This window comes from Macrotis lagotis, chromosome 6, assembly GCF_037893015.1.
Source record: "Macrotis lagotis isolate mMagLag1 chromosome 6, bilby.v1.9.chrom.fasta, whole genome shotgun sequence".
Classification (NCBI taxonomy): Eukaryota; Metazoa; Chordata; class Mammalia; order Peramelemorphia; family Peramelidae; genus Macrotis; species Macrotis lagotis.
Window position 1 is genome coordinate 80328913 of NC_133663.1, and position 14964 is coordinate 80343876.

The 14964-nt window shown below is 36.2% G+C and overlaps 1 long non-coding RNA gene across 2 annotated transcripts; it reads right to left on the reverse strand.

The window, feature by feature from the left end:
• Positions 1 to 1947: 1947 nt before the first annotated feature.
• On the reverse strand, positions 1948 to 13781 carry LOC141491000 (uncharacterized). Of its 2 annotated transcripts, XR_012469425.1 has the most exons (4): positions 11461 to 13781; positions 7936 to 10235; positions 5465 to 5636; positions 1948 to 4238 (listed from the first exon to the last, which is right to left on the reverse strand). It is a non-coding gene; the product is annotated as an uncharacterized LOC141491000 (long non-coding RNA). The 2 variants fall into 2 exon arrangements; XR_012469424.1 differs by having other exon boundaries at positions 1948 to 5636.
• Between the last annotated feature and the right edge of the window lie 1183 nt (positions 13782 to 14964).

Here is a 14964-nt window from a genome sequence, read left to right on the forward strand (position 1 = left end):
TTTCATTTTGGAATATTTTTCTAGTTATGATCAATGAATTCATTTCATTTCTATTTTTACCATCTGATTGTGGGAGTTGAAGGCATTTTTCTTTGATGATTTCTTGCAGTATAATATCTATGACCATTTTTCAGTTATATTTTTCTTAAATTATATTGATTTTTTCCACATCAATTTTTTTCACAAAATGTTTCATATTTTCTTCTTTTTTTATTCTTTTGGCTATGTCTAGTGTTCATTTATGTCTCATGGAGTCATTAGTTTCCACTCATCCAAATGCAATTTTTAAGGCATTCATTTTCTTTAGTGAATGGATTCTGCATCTCTTTTTCCATTTAATTGATTTTCATTTGTGTCATTTTCATCAATGAAGTTTTGTACCACTTTTAGGATTTTGCTGATTATGTTTTTATTTTTTTTGCAAGGCAATGGGGTTAAGTATTTTGCCCAAGGCCACAAAGCTAGGTAATTATTAAGTGTCTGAGGCCAGATTTAAATTCAGGTACTGCTGACTCCAGGGCCAGTGCTTTATCCACTGTGCCACTTAGCTGCCCCTGATTATGTTTTTCAGATGTTATTTTATTTAGTATGTTTTGTGACTTTGTTACCAGGTTGTGTAATTTTCCTTTCATAATTTTATTTCCTTACTTTCATTTCTTTACTTGATTTTTTCTATTATTCTTATTTGATTTTGAAAATCACTTTCAACTCTTCCAGGAATTCTTATTGGATTTATGCCAAATTCACATTTCTTTTTACTTTGAGGTTTTGTTTATAGTCATTTTGAGATCAATATCTTGTTTTGAGTTTTTGTCTTGATCTTCCTTGCTGCCATAGTAACTTTTTTGTAGTCATGTTCTTTTTTTGTTGAGGTTTGCTCATTTAGCCTATTTCTTGTCTTTGAGCCTTATGTTAATGTTGGGCTCTGTTCACAGTGTGGAAGGAATTAGGGAGAGGCACTTCCCAAGCTTCAGAGCTCTTGTACTGTTATTTTCAATACTAGATCTGGGGTTTGGGAAATTTTCAAAAATTCTAAGGCTGTGTCATCTGGGAATAAGTGTGGTCATCCTTCTCTTGATCTGTACTTTGGTCCTCTGACTCCTCTGGACCCCTGCTCACTGTGTAGAGCAAATTATTCTTTGCCTTATAGCTCCTTCTTCCTCATAACTCAAAGTGCTCCTCTCTGCCTTTGAACTGTGACCTGGAAATGGGTATAGGCAATGGGATACTGTTTCCAGGACTAGCATAGAATCTATAATCTCTTTCTGACCAGTTGCTCTATCCCCTTACTATCCCTGTCTTGATAGTTCCTGAAGCTGCTGTTGCTGTTGCTACCACCAAATTTCAACAATAGTGTTACATCCACATGGACTATAGCCCAACCACCATCCCCATGTCACAGACCTCTCCTTCCAACTCCTAAGTTGTCTCAGGAAGGAAGAATTTCTTACACTGACTGTTTTTTGGCTCTGATATCCCAGAATTTGATTGGAGATGATATTTTAAAGTTGTTTAGAGGGGAATGGTGGGAGAGCTTGGCCAAGTGCTTCCTCTACTCACCTCTACTCCAATATTCCATATTGGTTTTATTTTTCTATATTGCAGTAATAAGTATCAAGCATATATGGTTCCAAATTGCCTGGGCCATGTCCAGTCTCTTTGATTAAGTAGTTACAGAGTAAGAAAGCAATGCTATTTCAAGTAGCAATAGGATATTTTTGAATTCCTATGACTTACTGTATTGTGATTTTAATGAGGTTCGGGTTCATTCCTGTAAATGACACTCTCACACAGTTGAAAATGAAAGCATTTTAATAATGCAAGGAATAGATTGCTTACAATACTATTCTATATAGAAAATAATATATATATTATATATATGAGAAAGGATTATTGATACTATAACAAAAGTAGAAGAGAAAGATAAAGAAAACATCACCAATTCAGGGGAGTACCAACTCTTAATCAGTTTGGCTGGATAATTCCGGTTCAACAGCCACAAGTCCCAAGTGGGACAGTCAAAGGCAGAATGTCTTCTCTATAGCATTCCCTTTCTTCTGCTTCTTCTCCTTCTTCTTCATCTTCATCTTCATCTTCATAATAATGAATGATTGGAGTCTCAGGATATTTATTAGGGAAAAACAAAGGTTTGTTGCCAAATTCAATTGGAAAGGATCCAAGAATTCTTATCATGAACATAGGAAGTCAGCAAGTGTTATGATGTTAGGAAGATGTCATATGGGGCCACAAGACACAACATAATTAAGGTCAGTACTGTGAGAATAGCCAGTTCTTTTCAGTACTGTTTATGTTCTAAGGAATGGCTAGTTCCTGGGACTCTAAGAACGCAGTCAAATCACATAGGACATGTTCTAGCGGGGAAGGACATGTTCTCATACAGGCTTGAGTGAATTTACTCATATAAGAATCTTAATTTCTTATACATTTGGCGTTAAGATCACGAGAAATGTATGAGGATGGGTCTATGGAAATAAACTGATTATAACAATTATTACAAATGCATAATAATAAGAAAATCATTAACAATAATATAGGAATAGCTAAACTGTCAAAATATTTAGTATAAAGAAGTATAGGGAAAAGGTAACAAATTCTTAATAACATCTGTATCAGGGGAAAAGTAAAAAACATCACCCTGACAGAGCAAATTCTTAATAACATCTGTATCAGGGGAAGAGCAAAAACAAATCATCACCCCAACAGTGGAGATATGTATTTCATCCACTTGATCAGAGTAAAAATCATCACCCTGCCAAGTGTAGGAAAGGGATGTTAGCAAGACATCCAGAAAAAGGGGGTTTCTGTGAGACAGAAGTTAAATCAGTACTATTATTAGAGGTTAAACAAATGTATTGGGAAGATCCTTCATATAACATTGAAAAGTTAGAAAGAGGATATACAGTTAAGTCACATAAGTTAGAGGAGTGTGAGAGAAGGCAGGGCTCCATCTGCCGGGTCATCATCCCACACACAATACCTTGGTTAGTAAAAGTACAGTCCTGTAAAGTAAGAGTTACATTGTCTTAATATACATAGTTGCTATATACATGTGGCAAAGCAAAATAATCATGTAACACAAAAGGAATCACATGGAATTGACACATAATTTTCCATATACAGACTTGATAATATACTACAGTCCCACTACACCAAATCAAGCTTGTTCAGGTTTACTTTGTTTCTAATATTTAACCATTCTAGGGAGTACACTGTCCCAAATATAGGTATCTGCTTCTTGTAACAACCTTTGAGCATTCTCTTTTTGTATTAAAGTGTACATATTTTGTAAAGAACATTTGGTCCATTTAAACAGGGCACTTATCGGGGTATCCATCTGTATATTAGATAGAATGCTATCATTAAAAACTTGTAAGAATTGGCCTTGGTATTTTAAAGTACGTTGGTATGGCAGGATCATTGTGGGCAACCAATTAGAATTAATTGTTAAAACTTGAAGATACATCTTGTCCAGCACTGCTCAGTCTGCTGGCCAAGGTCTCAAGATCTATAGAATTTACTATACCCAAACCTGTTCCAGCTCCACCAAGTAGGGTATCGTACCAGGCTCTTTTAAATCTAGTGCAGGGCAATAAAGGTGGGAAGGACACATTATAACAAAGTACAATTTTATGTTGAGCAATAGACACATTTTCACAAGATTTAGGAACTCATACTACTGAAGGAGGATGCTGATTAGGTGGAGTCTCTGGTAACAATGATATATATTGTATCCATGTAGTTCAGTTAACTATAGTGGAAGCATTAGAGCAGACTAAATACTGCTATCTATTTTCAGTAGGAACATTTATATTATAAGTAGAGTTGTCTATATTCCACTGTGTACAATTCTTAATTGGTTCTTGTTGCATTGTTGATGGACAACTTTCAATTAATCTGTTACACCATGAGGCCGGGGATGCAAAGGGAAGAGGAGTAATACAACATGAAATGTTAACTAACAAAGACATAGTAAAACTTAGGTTCACAGAAAAAGGCCCTTTCAGGATATAGGACGAAGGAGTCTGATAAAATGTAGCATTAGCGATAGTCCAATTAGCAATGTTACAAAAGTTGGGTGCAGGGCAGGTGTAATTTTCCTTTTGTGAAGAAATAATAAACGACCACCACTTCAATTGGATCTTGTTCCCGGAGAATCTCAACCAGGCTCCTGGAGTCCAAATATGTACTGCAGCATAAAACCAGAAGCCTATAAAACACTTAATTGTGAATAGACATTTGGGTTAGTGGAACATGATGCCAAGTGTCATCTTCTGAGTAACTAACAATAGCTGTATTATTATTCCCTTGGGCTATTAATTCAGCTGGCCTAGGAGCATCTGTAGGGTGTCTTTTTTATCCATACTTTGGCTCCTGGGATTATCTTCTCAGGTATCCATTGCATTTCATCTGAGCTACCAAATCCTTGATCCCCTCTAATAGTCTTATCAGGGGATTGGTTTTTTTCTGTCCATTGTCCAATGAGGTATGGTAATATAACTATCTGACATATTGTCTCTCTGGTCTTACAGAAGTAGGTTTCAGACACATGGGAGTTATACAAACAAACTTTAATTTCTCCTCTATAATCATTACATATTACTCCTCTCAGTACATACATGTACCTGTGCCTTATTGGCCAAGCTGGATCTAGAGAATAGCTGACCATAATATCCAGTAGGGAGTTTGACCCCAATACCAGTATTACATAATAATTGGCCTTGAGGTTTTATTTCCACATCATGTATTACATATAAATCATAACCTGCGAACCCAAGTGAGGTCCTCCAAGGTTCCCTAGCATTATCATGTAATCTCCACCATTGTATCGTGGGAATATTTGACAGTCTCCTTATTTGTAAGTGAGGAATCATCATTCTGGACAATGGAGTACCTTCTCCATCAGCCAATGGTCTATTATTTAACTGTCTCAAAGCTTCAAATAAATTTTCCTTCCATTTCTTTATGTTATTATCCCCCAATTTCTTTAATTTTTCTTTTAACACACCATTCATCCTTTCAATGAGGCCTGCTGTCTCTGGATAGGGATATGATATATCCATTCAATATTTTTATATTCACAATAAGCATCAATTTCCTTTCCCTTTAAATGAGTTCCATTGTCACTTTGGACTTGCATAGGGGTTCCATAGAATAAGGAACTAATATCAATAGTCTTACAAGTATTCTTTTGGGTTTCCCATCTATATGGGCAAGCAATTAGTATTCCTGAATAAGTATCTACACAAGTACAAGCATATTGGATTTAGAGGTAATGGGACTATATAATCAATCTGCCAAATTTGGGCAGGCAAAGTGCCTCTAGCCAATTTTCCAGTTAGTTCGAGGTATGGAGTACTGACTGAAGAGCTGGCATTGGGGGCACTCCTGAGTTATCTGTTTAAAAATATCTAAGGGAATATTAATTCCTCTAGCCAATGCCCACCTGTAAGATGCAAGAGTGCCAAGATGGCCTGCAGTGATGTGAATCCATTTTCCTAGCATCAAATCAACCATATTCTCCAGGTGCATCATTTGCAGGGATTTTCCTTCCACTTTTGAGAGTTCATCAGCTTGGGCATTACCACGTTCCACTGAATCAGCTTTCACATGGGCATCTACATGAAACACAGACACATTCATATACTGGATCCAAATACATTTATCTTTCCACATTTCATAAGACCAAATTTGTTTCCCATAAAAATCCCAATTTTTTGCATGTCACATGGTCATCTAAGTGGTTAGGCCATTTGCCACTATGCAGGTTTCTGTAAAAAATGTGACATTATCTCCCCTTCACTTGTTTCAATACCTGACATACAGCCATCAGTTTTGTCCACTGACTGCTTTCCTGTTCTTTCTAAAATATTATTTGTTACAGCCTTCCAATACCTAATTTGTCCTAAATATCTAGCAGAGTCATCCAGTAAACCAAGTGCTTTTCTTTTATTCAGGGGTCAAGGCATCATATCCTTGATTCCATTTGACTGGTGAAACTGCCTTCTGAGGGGGAGTGGTCAGTTGAGACTGCACTGACATTAATTCAGATACTTTCTCAGGCAGGGGAGAGAGGCCAGATTCTCCTGGTTTAGTTCTGTTCTGTATGTACCATTTCCATTTAATTATACTGGACTTCTGTGCATGTCCTATCTTATGAGAGATCAGAGTCTCCATTTATCCAGCTCATAATCATTATCTGGGGCCTTAACAGAACTTCATGATTTAAAGGGAGATGTTCAGTTTCTACTAATGTCCAATATGCAGCTAGCAATTGTTCAAAAGGAGTATAGTTCTCTCCCACAGGTAGCAGTCTAATATTAATTTTTTTAAATTGCTCCAATCACTTTTAAAAACATATCTCAATTTAGTATAAATCTGGGTTGCCAATCCCAGAAGAAATTCCATAACTTATTAGTTGATTCATAGTTCTTTATATTCTTGCCTACTTTACATTAATTTTAAAATCAATTTTCAAAACTTCCAAAACCAATATCTTATTTATACAAAGTCAAACTTGCTCATACCTTCATTCTACATACTTTAACTTCCATAAATTAAAAAGAGCCTAACCTTCTCTATGCCCCTTTCATTTTCTTTGCACCCCTTTCACTATTCTCTTCACAAGTCCTTAAATCCAGTATTCAGACTGCACAACTTGCATTTTCTCTTAACATACTGCCTAACCATATTTCAGACTTTATTCACCTCTCCTTTCTTCTTCTTTTATTCTAACACATATTGTTCATGACCAGATACAAGGATTTATTTAAAACCTTTCTTTTGCAGCTAAATAGGCATAGTTCTATTTACAAGTTCTTGGGCAAGATTCTTCAATGTCCCTAATTCTATTGTACACTTAAAATTTTACAGATTGTAATAGTCTTTATACTTTTGCAAGAATAATTTCTCATCAGGTAAATTGAGAGTCATCCCCCTTAAAATGTACTAATATGTACTCTGGGAGAAAGGGAACAATCATCACTGAGTACTCCTTTTTTGGGTAATTGACCTACCTCTATCATTATTTTAACTTGTTTTACCTAAATTTCTTTTCCTCCCAAGCCTGTAATTTTAACAGACATTCCATTTCTAAATATACTAGGATTCCCATCCATCAAAGAGGTCTCACCCCAATTTCAAAACAAAACAAAACAAAGAAGCAAACAAACTTTAGTAACAGTTGTATGTCCATTTTTCCAATTTATAATTAATTAATCTTATGAGAGACCGATAGCTCCTCTGTCTGATCTCCTTTACTGGGGTTTGGTCCCTATCTACTATTCTCCTTTAAAATGTTCTAATGAGGGATACAAGGAGGAAAGAGGAGGGGGGGTAAGGGGGGTGGAGCAGTAGGCTCCACAATTCAAAGTAGAAACTTTTTCTTTATCTTCCACTTTCTAATCCAAAACTTGACATGCCTTCCAATATACAGTTAAAAGAGCCCATCCCCTTCTGCAAATACCATTCATCTCCTTTCCCTTTTCTATGGCAATTTTCCTTAAGCACTCAGGAAGTTGGGGAGGCTTTCCAACCCTAACACGGCTTCCCCAATCTTCACACCAGCTTATGTTTTGAGCCCAGACCTTTGCTAAAATAGAAAAGGGAGGGTCTTCCCATCCCGGTACTTCAAAAGGGACTGGGATCTCTGTTGTTTTCTTAAATAGAGGCATTTACACAACGAATCCTGTTCAGGACACCAGTTTAATGTATTGTGATTTTATTGAGGTTTGGATTCATTCCTGTAAATGACACTCTCACACATTTGAAAATGAAAGCATTTTAATAATGCAAGGAATAGATTGCTTACAATAATATTCTATATAGCAAATAATATATACATCTATATATATATATATGAGAACGGATTATTAATATTGTAACAAAAGTGGAAGAGAAAGATAAAGAAAACATCACCAGTTTGGGGGAGCACCAACTCTTAATCAGTTTGGCTGGATAATTCCCGTTCAACAGCCACGAGTTGCGAGTGGGAGAGTCAAAGGCAGAATGTCTTCTCCATGGGTAGGATTCCCTTTCTTCTGCTTCTTCTTCTCCTTCTTCTTCACCTTCATCTTCATAATAATGAATGATTGGAGTCTCAGGATATTTATTAGGGAAAAACAAAGGTTTGTTGCCAAATTCAATTGGAAAGGATCCAAGAATTCTTATCATGAACGTAGGAAGTCAGTAAGTGTTATGATGTTAGGAAGATGTCATATGGGGCCACAAGACACAACATAATTAAGGTCAGTACTGTGAGAATAGCCAGTTCTTTTCAGTACTGTTTATGTTCTAAGGAATGGCTAGTTCCTGGGACTCTAAGAACGCAGTCAAATCACATAGGACATGTTCTAGCGGGGAAGGACATGTTCTCATACAGGCTTGAGTGAATTTACTCATATAAGAATCTTAATTTCTTATACATTTGGCGTTAAGATCACGAGAAATGTATGAGGATGGGTCTATGGAAATAAACTGATTATAACAATTATTACAAATGCATAATAATAAGAAAATCATTAACAATAATATAGGAATAGCTAAACTGTCAAAATATTTAGTATAAAGAAGTATAGGGAAAAGGTAACAAATTCTTAATAACATCTGTATCAGGGGAAAAGTAAAAAACATCACCCTGACAGAGCAAATTCTTAATAACATCTGTATCAGGGGAAGAGCAAAAACAAATCATCACCCCAACAGTGGAGATATGTATTTCATCCACTTGATCAGAGTAAAAATCATCACCCTGCCAAGTGTAGGAAAGGGATGTTAGCAAGACATCCAGAAAAAGGGGGTTTCTGTGAGACAGAAGTTAAATCAGTACTATTATTAGAGGTTAAACAAATGTATTGGGAAGATCCTTCATATAACATTGAAAAGTTAGAAAGAGGATATACAGTTAAGTCACATAAGTTAGAGGAGTGTGAGAGAAGGCAGGGCTCCATCTGCCGGGTCATCATCCCACACACAATACCTTGGTTAGTAAAAGTACAGTCCTGTAAAGTAAGAGTTACATTGTCTTAATATACATAGTTGCTATATACATGTGGCAAAGCAAAATAATCATGTAACACAAAAGGAATCACATGGAATTGACACATAATTTTCCATATACAGACTTGATAATATACTACAGTCCCACTACACCAAATCAAGCTTGTTCAGGTTTACTTTGTTTCTAATATTTAACCATTCTAGGGAGTACACTGTCCCAAATATAGGTATCTGCTTCTTGTAACAACCTTTGAGCATTCTCTTTTTGTATTAAAGTGTACATATTTTGTAAAGAACATTTGGTCCATTTAAACAGGGCACTTATCGGGGTATCCATCTGTATATTAGATAGAATGCTATCATTAAAAACTTGTAAGAATTGGCCTTGGTATTTTAAAGTACGTTGGTATGGCAGGATCATTGTGGGCAACCAATTAGAATTAATTGTTAAAACTTGAAGATACATCTTGTCCAGCACTGCTCAGTCTGCTGGCCAAGGTCTCAAGATCTATAGAATTTACTATACCCAAACCTGTTCCAGCTCCACCAAGTAGGGTATCGTACCAGGCTCTTTTAAATCTAGTGCAGGGCAATAAAGGTGGGAAGGACACATTATAACAAAGTACAATTTTATGTTGAGCAATAGACACATTTTCACAAGATTTAGGAACTCATACTACTGAAGGAGGATGCTGATTAGGTGGAGTCTCTGGTAACAATGATATATATTGTATCCATGTAGTTCAGTTAACTATAGTGGAAGCATTAGAGCAGACTAAATACTGCTATCTATTTTCAGTAGGAACATTTATATTATAAGTAGAGTTGTCTATATTCCACTGTGTACAATTCTTAATTGGTTCTTGTTGCATTGTTGATGGACAACTTTCAATTAATCTGTTACACCATGAGGCCGGGGATGCAAAGGGAAGAGGAGTAATACAACATGAAATGTTAACTAACAAAGACATAGTAAAACTTAGGTTCACAGAAAAAGGCCCTTTCAGGATATAGGACGAAGGAGTCTGATAAAATGTAGCATTAGCGATAGTCCAATTAGCAATGTTACAAAAGTTGGGTGCAGGGCAGGTGTAATTTTCCTTTTGTGAAGAAATAATAAACGACCACCACTTCAATTGGATCTTGTTCCCGGAGAATCTCAACCAGGCTCCTGGAGTCCAAATATGTACTGCAGCATAAAACCAGAAGCCTATAAAACACTTAATTGTGAATAGACATTTGGGTTAGTGGAACATGATGCCAAGTGTCATCTTCTGAGTAACTAACAATAGCTGTATTATTATTCCCTTGGGCTATTAATTCAGCTGGCCTAGGAGCATCTGTAGGGTGTCTTTTTTATCCATACTTTGGCTCCTGGGATTATCTTCTCAGGTATCCATTGCATTTCATCTGAGCTACCAAATCCTTGATCCCCTCTAATAGTCTTATCAGGGGATTGGTTTTTTTCTGTCCATTGTCCAATGAGGTATGGTAATATAACTATCTGACATATTGTCTCTCTGGTCTTACAGAAGTAGGTTTCAGACACATGGGAGTTATACAAACAAACTTTAATTTCTCCTCTATAATCATTACATATTACTCCTCTCAGTACATACATGTACCTGTGCCTTATTGGCCAAGCTGGATCTAGAGAATAGCTGACCATAATATCCAGTAGGGAGTTTGACCCCAATACCAGTATTACATAATAATTGGCCTTGAGGTTTTATTTCCACATCATGTATTACATATAAATCATAACCTGCGAACCCAAGTGAGGTCCTCCAAGGTTCCCTAGCATTATCATGTAATCTCCACCATTGTATCGTGGGAATATTTGACAGTCTCCTTATTTGTAAGTGAGGAATCATCATTCTGGACAATGGAGTACCTTCTCCATCAGCCAATGGTCTATTATTTAACTGTCTCAAAGCTTCAAATAAATTTTCCTTCCATTTCTTTATGTTATTATCCCCCAATTTCTTTAATTTTTCTTTTAACACACCATTCATCCTTCAATGAGGCCTGCTGTCTCTGGATAGGGATATGATATATCCATTCAATATTTTTATATTCACAATAAGCATCAATTTCCTTTCCCTTTAAATGAGTTCCATTGTCACTTTGGACTTGCATAGGGGTTCCATAGAATAAGGAACTAATATCAATAGTCTTACAAGTATTCTTTTGGGTTTCCCATCTATATGGGCAAGCAATTAGTATTCCTGAATAAGTATCTACACAAGTACAAGCATATTGGATTTAGAGGTAATGGGACTATATAATCAATCTGCCAAATTTGGGCAGGCAAAGTGCCTCTAGCCAATTTTCCAGTTAGTTCGAGGTATGGAGTACTGACTGAAGAGCTGGCATTGGGGGCACTCCTGAGTTATCTGTTTAAAAATATCTAAGGGAATATTAATTCCTCTAGCCAATGCCCACCTGTAAGATGCAAGAGTGCCAAGATGGCCTGCAGTGATGTGAAGCCATTTTCCTAGCATCAAATCAACCATATTCTCCAGGTGCATCATTTGCAGGGATTGTCCTTCTACTTTTGAGAGTTCATCAGCTTGGGCATTATACTCACGTTCCACTGAATTAGCTTTCACATGGGCATCTACATGAAACACAGACACATTCATATACTGGATCCAAATACATTTATCTTTCCACATTTCATAAGACCAAATTTGTTTCCCATAAAAATCCCAATTTTTTGCATGTCACATGGTCATCTAAGTGGTTAGGCCATTTGCCACTATGCAGGTTTCTGTAAAAAATGTGACATTATCTCCCCTTCACTTGTTTCAATACCTGACATACAGCCATCAGTTTTGTCCACTGACTGCTTTCCTGTTCTTTCTAAAATATTATTTGTTACAGCCTTCCAATACCTAATTTGTCCTAAATATCTAGCAGAGTCATCCAGTAAACCAAGTGCTTTTCTTTTATTCAGGGGTCAAGGCATCATATCCTTGATTCCATTTGACTGGTGAAACTGCCTTCTGAGGGGGAGTGGTCAGTTGAGACTGCACTGACATTAATTCAGATACTTTCTCAGGCAGGGGAGAGAGGCCAGATTCTCCTGGTTTAGTTCTGTTCTGTATGTACCATTTCCATTTAATTATACTGGACTTCTGTGCATGTCCTATCTTATGAGAGATCAGAGTCTCCATTTATCCAGCTCATAATCATTATCTGGGGCCTTAACAGAACTTCATGATTTAAAGGGAGATGTTCAGTTTCCACTAATGTCCAATATGCAGCTAGCAATTGTTCAAAAGGAGTATAGTTCTCTCCCACAGGTAGCAGTCTAATATTAATTTTTTTAAATTGCTCCAATCACTTTTAAAAACATATCTCAATTTAGTATAAATCTGGGTTGCCAATCCCAGAAGAAATTCCATAACTTATTAGTTGATTCATAGTTCTTTATATTCTTGCCTACTTTACATTAATTTTAAAATCAATTTTCAAAACTTCCAAAACCAATATCTTATTTATACAAAGTCAAACTTGCTCATACCTTCATTCTACATACTTTAACTTCCATAAATTAAAAAGAGCCTAACCTTCTCTATGCCCCTTTCATTTTCTTTGCACCCCTTTCACTATTCTCTTCACAAGTCCTTAAATCCAGTATTCAGACTGCACAACTTGCATTTTCTCTTAACATACTGCCTAACCATATTTCAGACTTTATTCACCTCTCCTTTCTTCTTCTTTTATTCTAACACATATTGTTCATGACCAGATACAAGGATTTATTTAAAACCTTTCTTTTGCAGCTAAATAGGCATAGTTCTATTTACAAGTTCTTGGGCAAGATTCTTCAATGTCCCTAATTCTATTGTACACTTAAAATTTTACAGATTGTAATAGTCTTTATACTTTTGCAAGAATAATTTCTCATCAGGTAAATTGAGAGTCATCCCCCTTAAAATGTACTAATATGTACTCTGGGAGAAAGGGAACAATCATCACTGAGTACTCCTTTTTTGGGTAATTGACCTACCTCTATCATTATTTTAACTTGTTTTACCTAAATTTCTTTTCCTCCCAAGCCTGTAATTTTAACAGACATTCCATTTCTAAATATACTAGGATTCCCATCCATCAAAGAGGTCTCACCCCAATTTCAAAACAAAACAAAACAAAGAAGCAAACAAACTTTAGTAACAGTTGTATGTCCATTTTTCCAATTTATAATTAATTAATCTTATGAGAGACCGATAGCTCCTCTGTCTGATCTCCTTTACTGGGGTTTGGTCCCTATCTACTATTCTCCTTTAAAATGTTCTAATGAGGGATACAAGGAGGAAAGAGGAGGGGGGGTAAGGGGGGTGGAGCAGTAGGCTCCACATTCAAAGTAGAAACTTTTTCTTTATCTTCCACTTTCTAATCCAAAACTTGACATGCCTTCCAATATACAGTTAAAAGAGCCCATCCCCTTCTGCAAATACCATTCATCTCCTTTCCCTTTTCTATGGCAATTTTCCTTAAGCACTCAGGAAGTTAGGGAGGCTTTCCAACCCTAACATGGCTTCCCCAATCTTCACACCAGCTTATGTTTTGAGCCCAGACCTTTGCTAAAATAGAAAAGGGAGGGTCTTCCCATCCCGGTACTTCAAAAGGGACTGGGATCTCTGTTGTTTTCTTAAATAGAGGCATTTACACAACGAATCCTGTTCAGGACACCAGTTTAATGTATTGTGATTTTATTGAGGTTTGGACTCATTCCTGTAAATGACACTCTCACACATTTGAAAATGAAAGCATTTTAATAATGCAGGAATAGATTGCTTACAATAATATTCTATATAGCAAATAATATATACATCTATATATATATATATATGAGAACGGATTATTAATATTGTAACAAAAGTGGAAGAGAAAGATAAAGAAAACATCACCAGTTTGGGGGAGCACCGACTCTTAAATCAGTTTGGCTGGATAATTCCCGTTCAACAGCCACGAGTTGCGAGTGGGAGAGTCAAAGGCAGAATGTCTTCTCCATGGGTAGGATTCCCTTTCTTCTGCTTCTTCTTCTCCTTCTTCTTCACCTTCATCTTCATAATAATGAATGATTGGAGTCTCAGGATATTTATTAGTGAAAAACAAAGGTTGTTGCCAAATTCAATTGGAAAGGATGCCAGAATTCTTATCATGAACGTAGGAAGTCAGTAAGTGTTATGATGTTAGGAAGATGTCATATGGGGCCGCAAGACACAACATAATTAAGTTCAGTACTGTGAGAATAGCCAGTTCTTTTCAGCACTGTTTATGTTCCAAGGAATGTCTAGTTCCTGGGACTCTAAGAACACGGTCAAATCACATAGGACATGTTCCAGGGGGGAAAGACACGTTCTCATACAGGCTCGAGTGAACTTACTCATATAAGAATCTTAATTTCTTATACACTTACTCATGGAATGTACAGTATTGTGTTTGCATCAAAATATTAGATGTAAAGCACTTTATAACTGTTAAAATATGATCTAGATTCCAATTATTGTTCTTCTTCTTGTTATCCCATGGTAACCAGGCTGCTGGTCTATGATGACTTAAGTCTTTACTGCAATACTATTAAGTTCAAGGAATGTTTATCCAACAATAGAGTGACATGTTGGTCAGAATTTAACCATGGGGCTCTGTGGTGTTGGTAGGGGGAATGTATGTACAAATACTTTGATGTTTATTTGCATTAACACTTTCTTAATCTTTAACAATCAATATAACAGCAAATCAAGCCCATATTTATGAAGCTTTCTGATTTCTGAGGTGTAAATTTTCACACTCAAATTTTAACAGTCAATTTTCAGTTATAGCTAGCTCCAACATGCTCCTGAAAAATATAAGTACAAATTATCCTAGGGCTATAGGGAAAGTATACTAAATGTAATTATGATAATCATTCAACCTCATACATCACTTTAATCATTT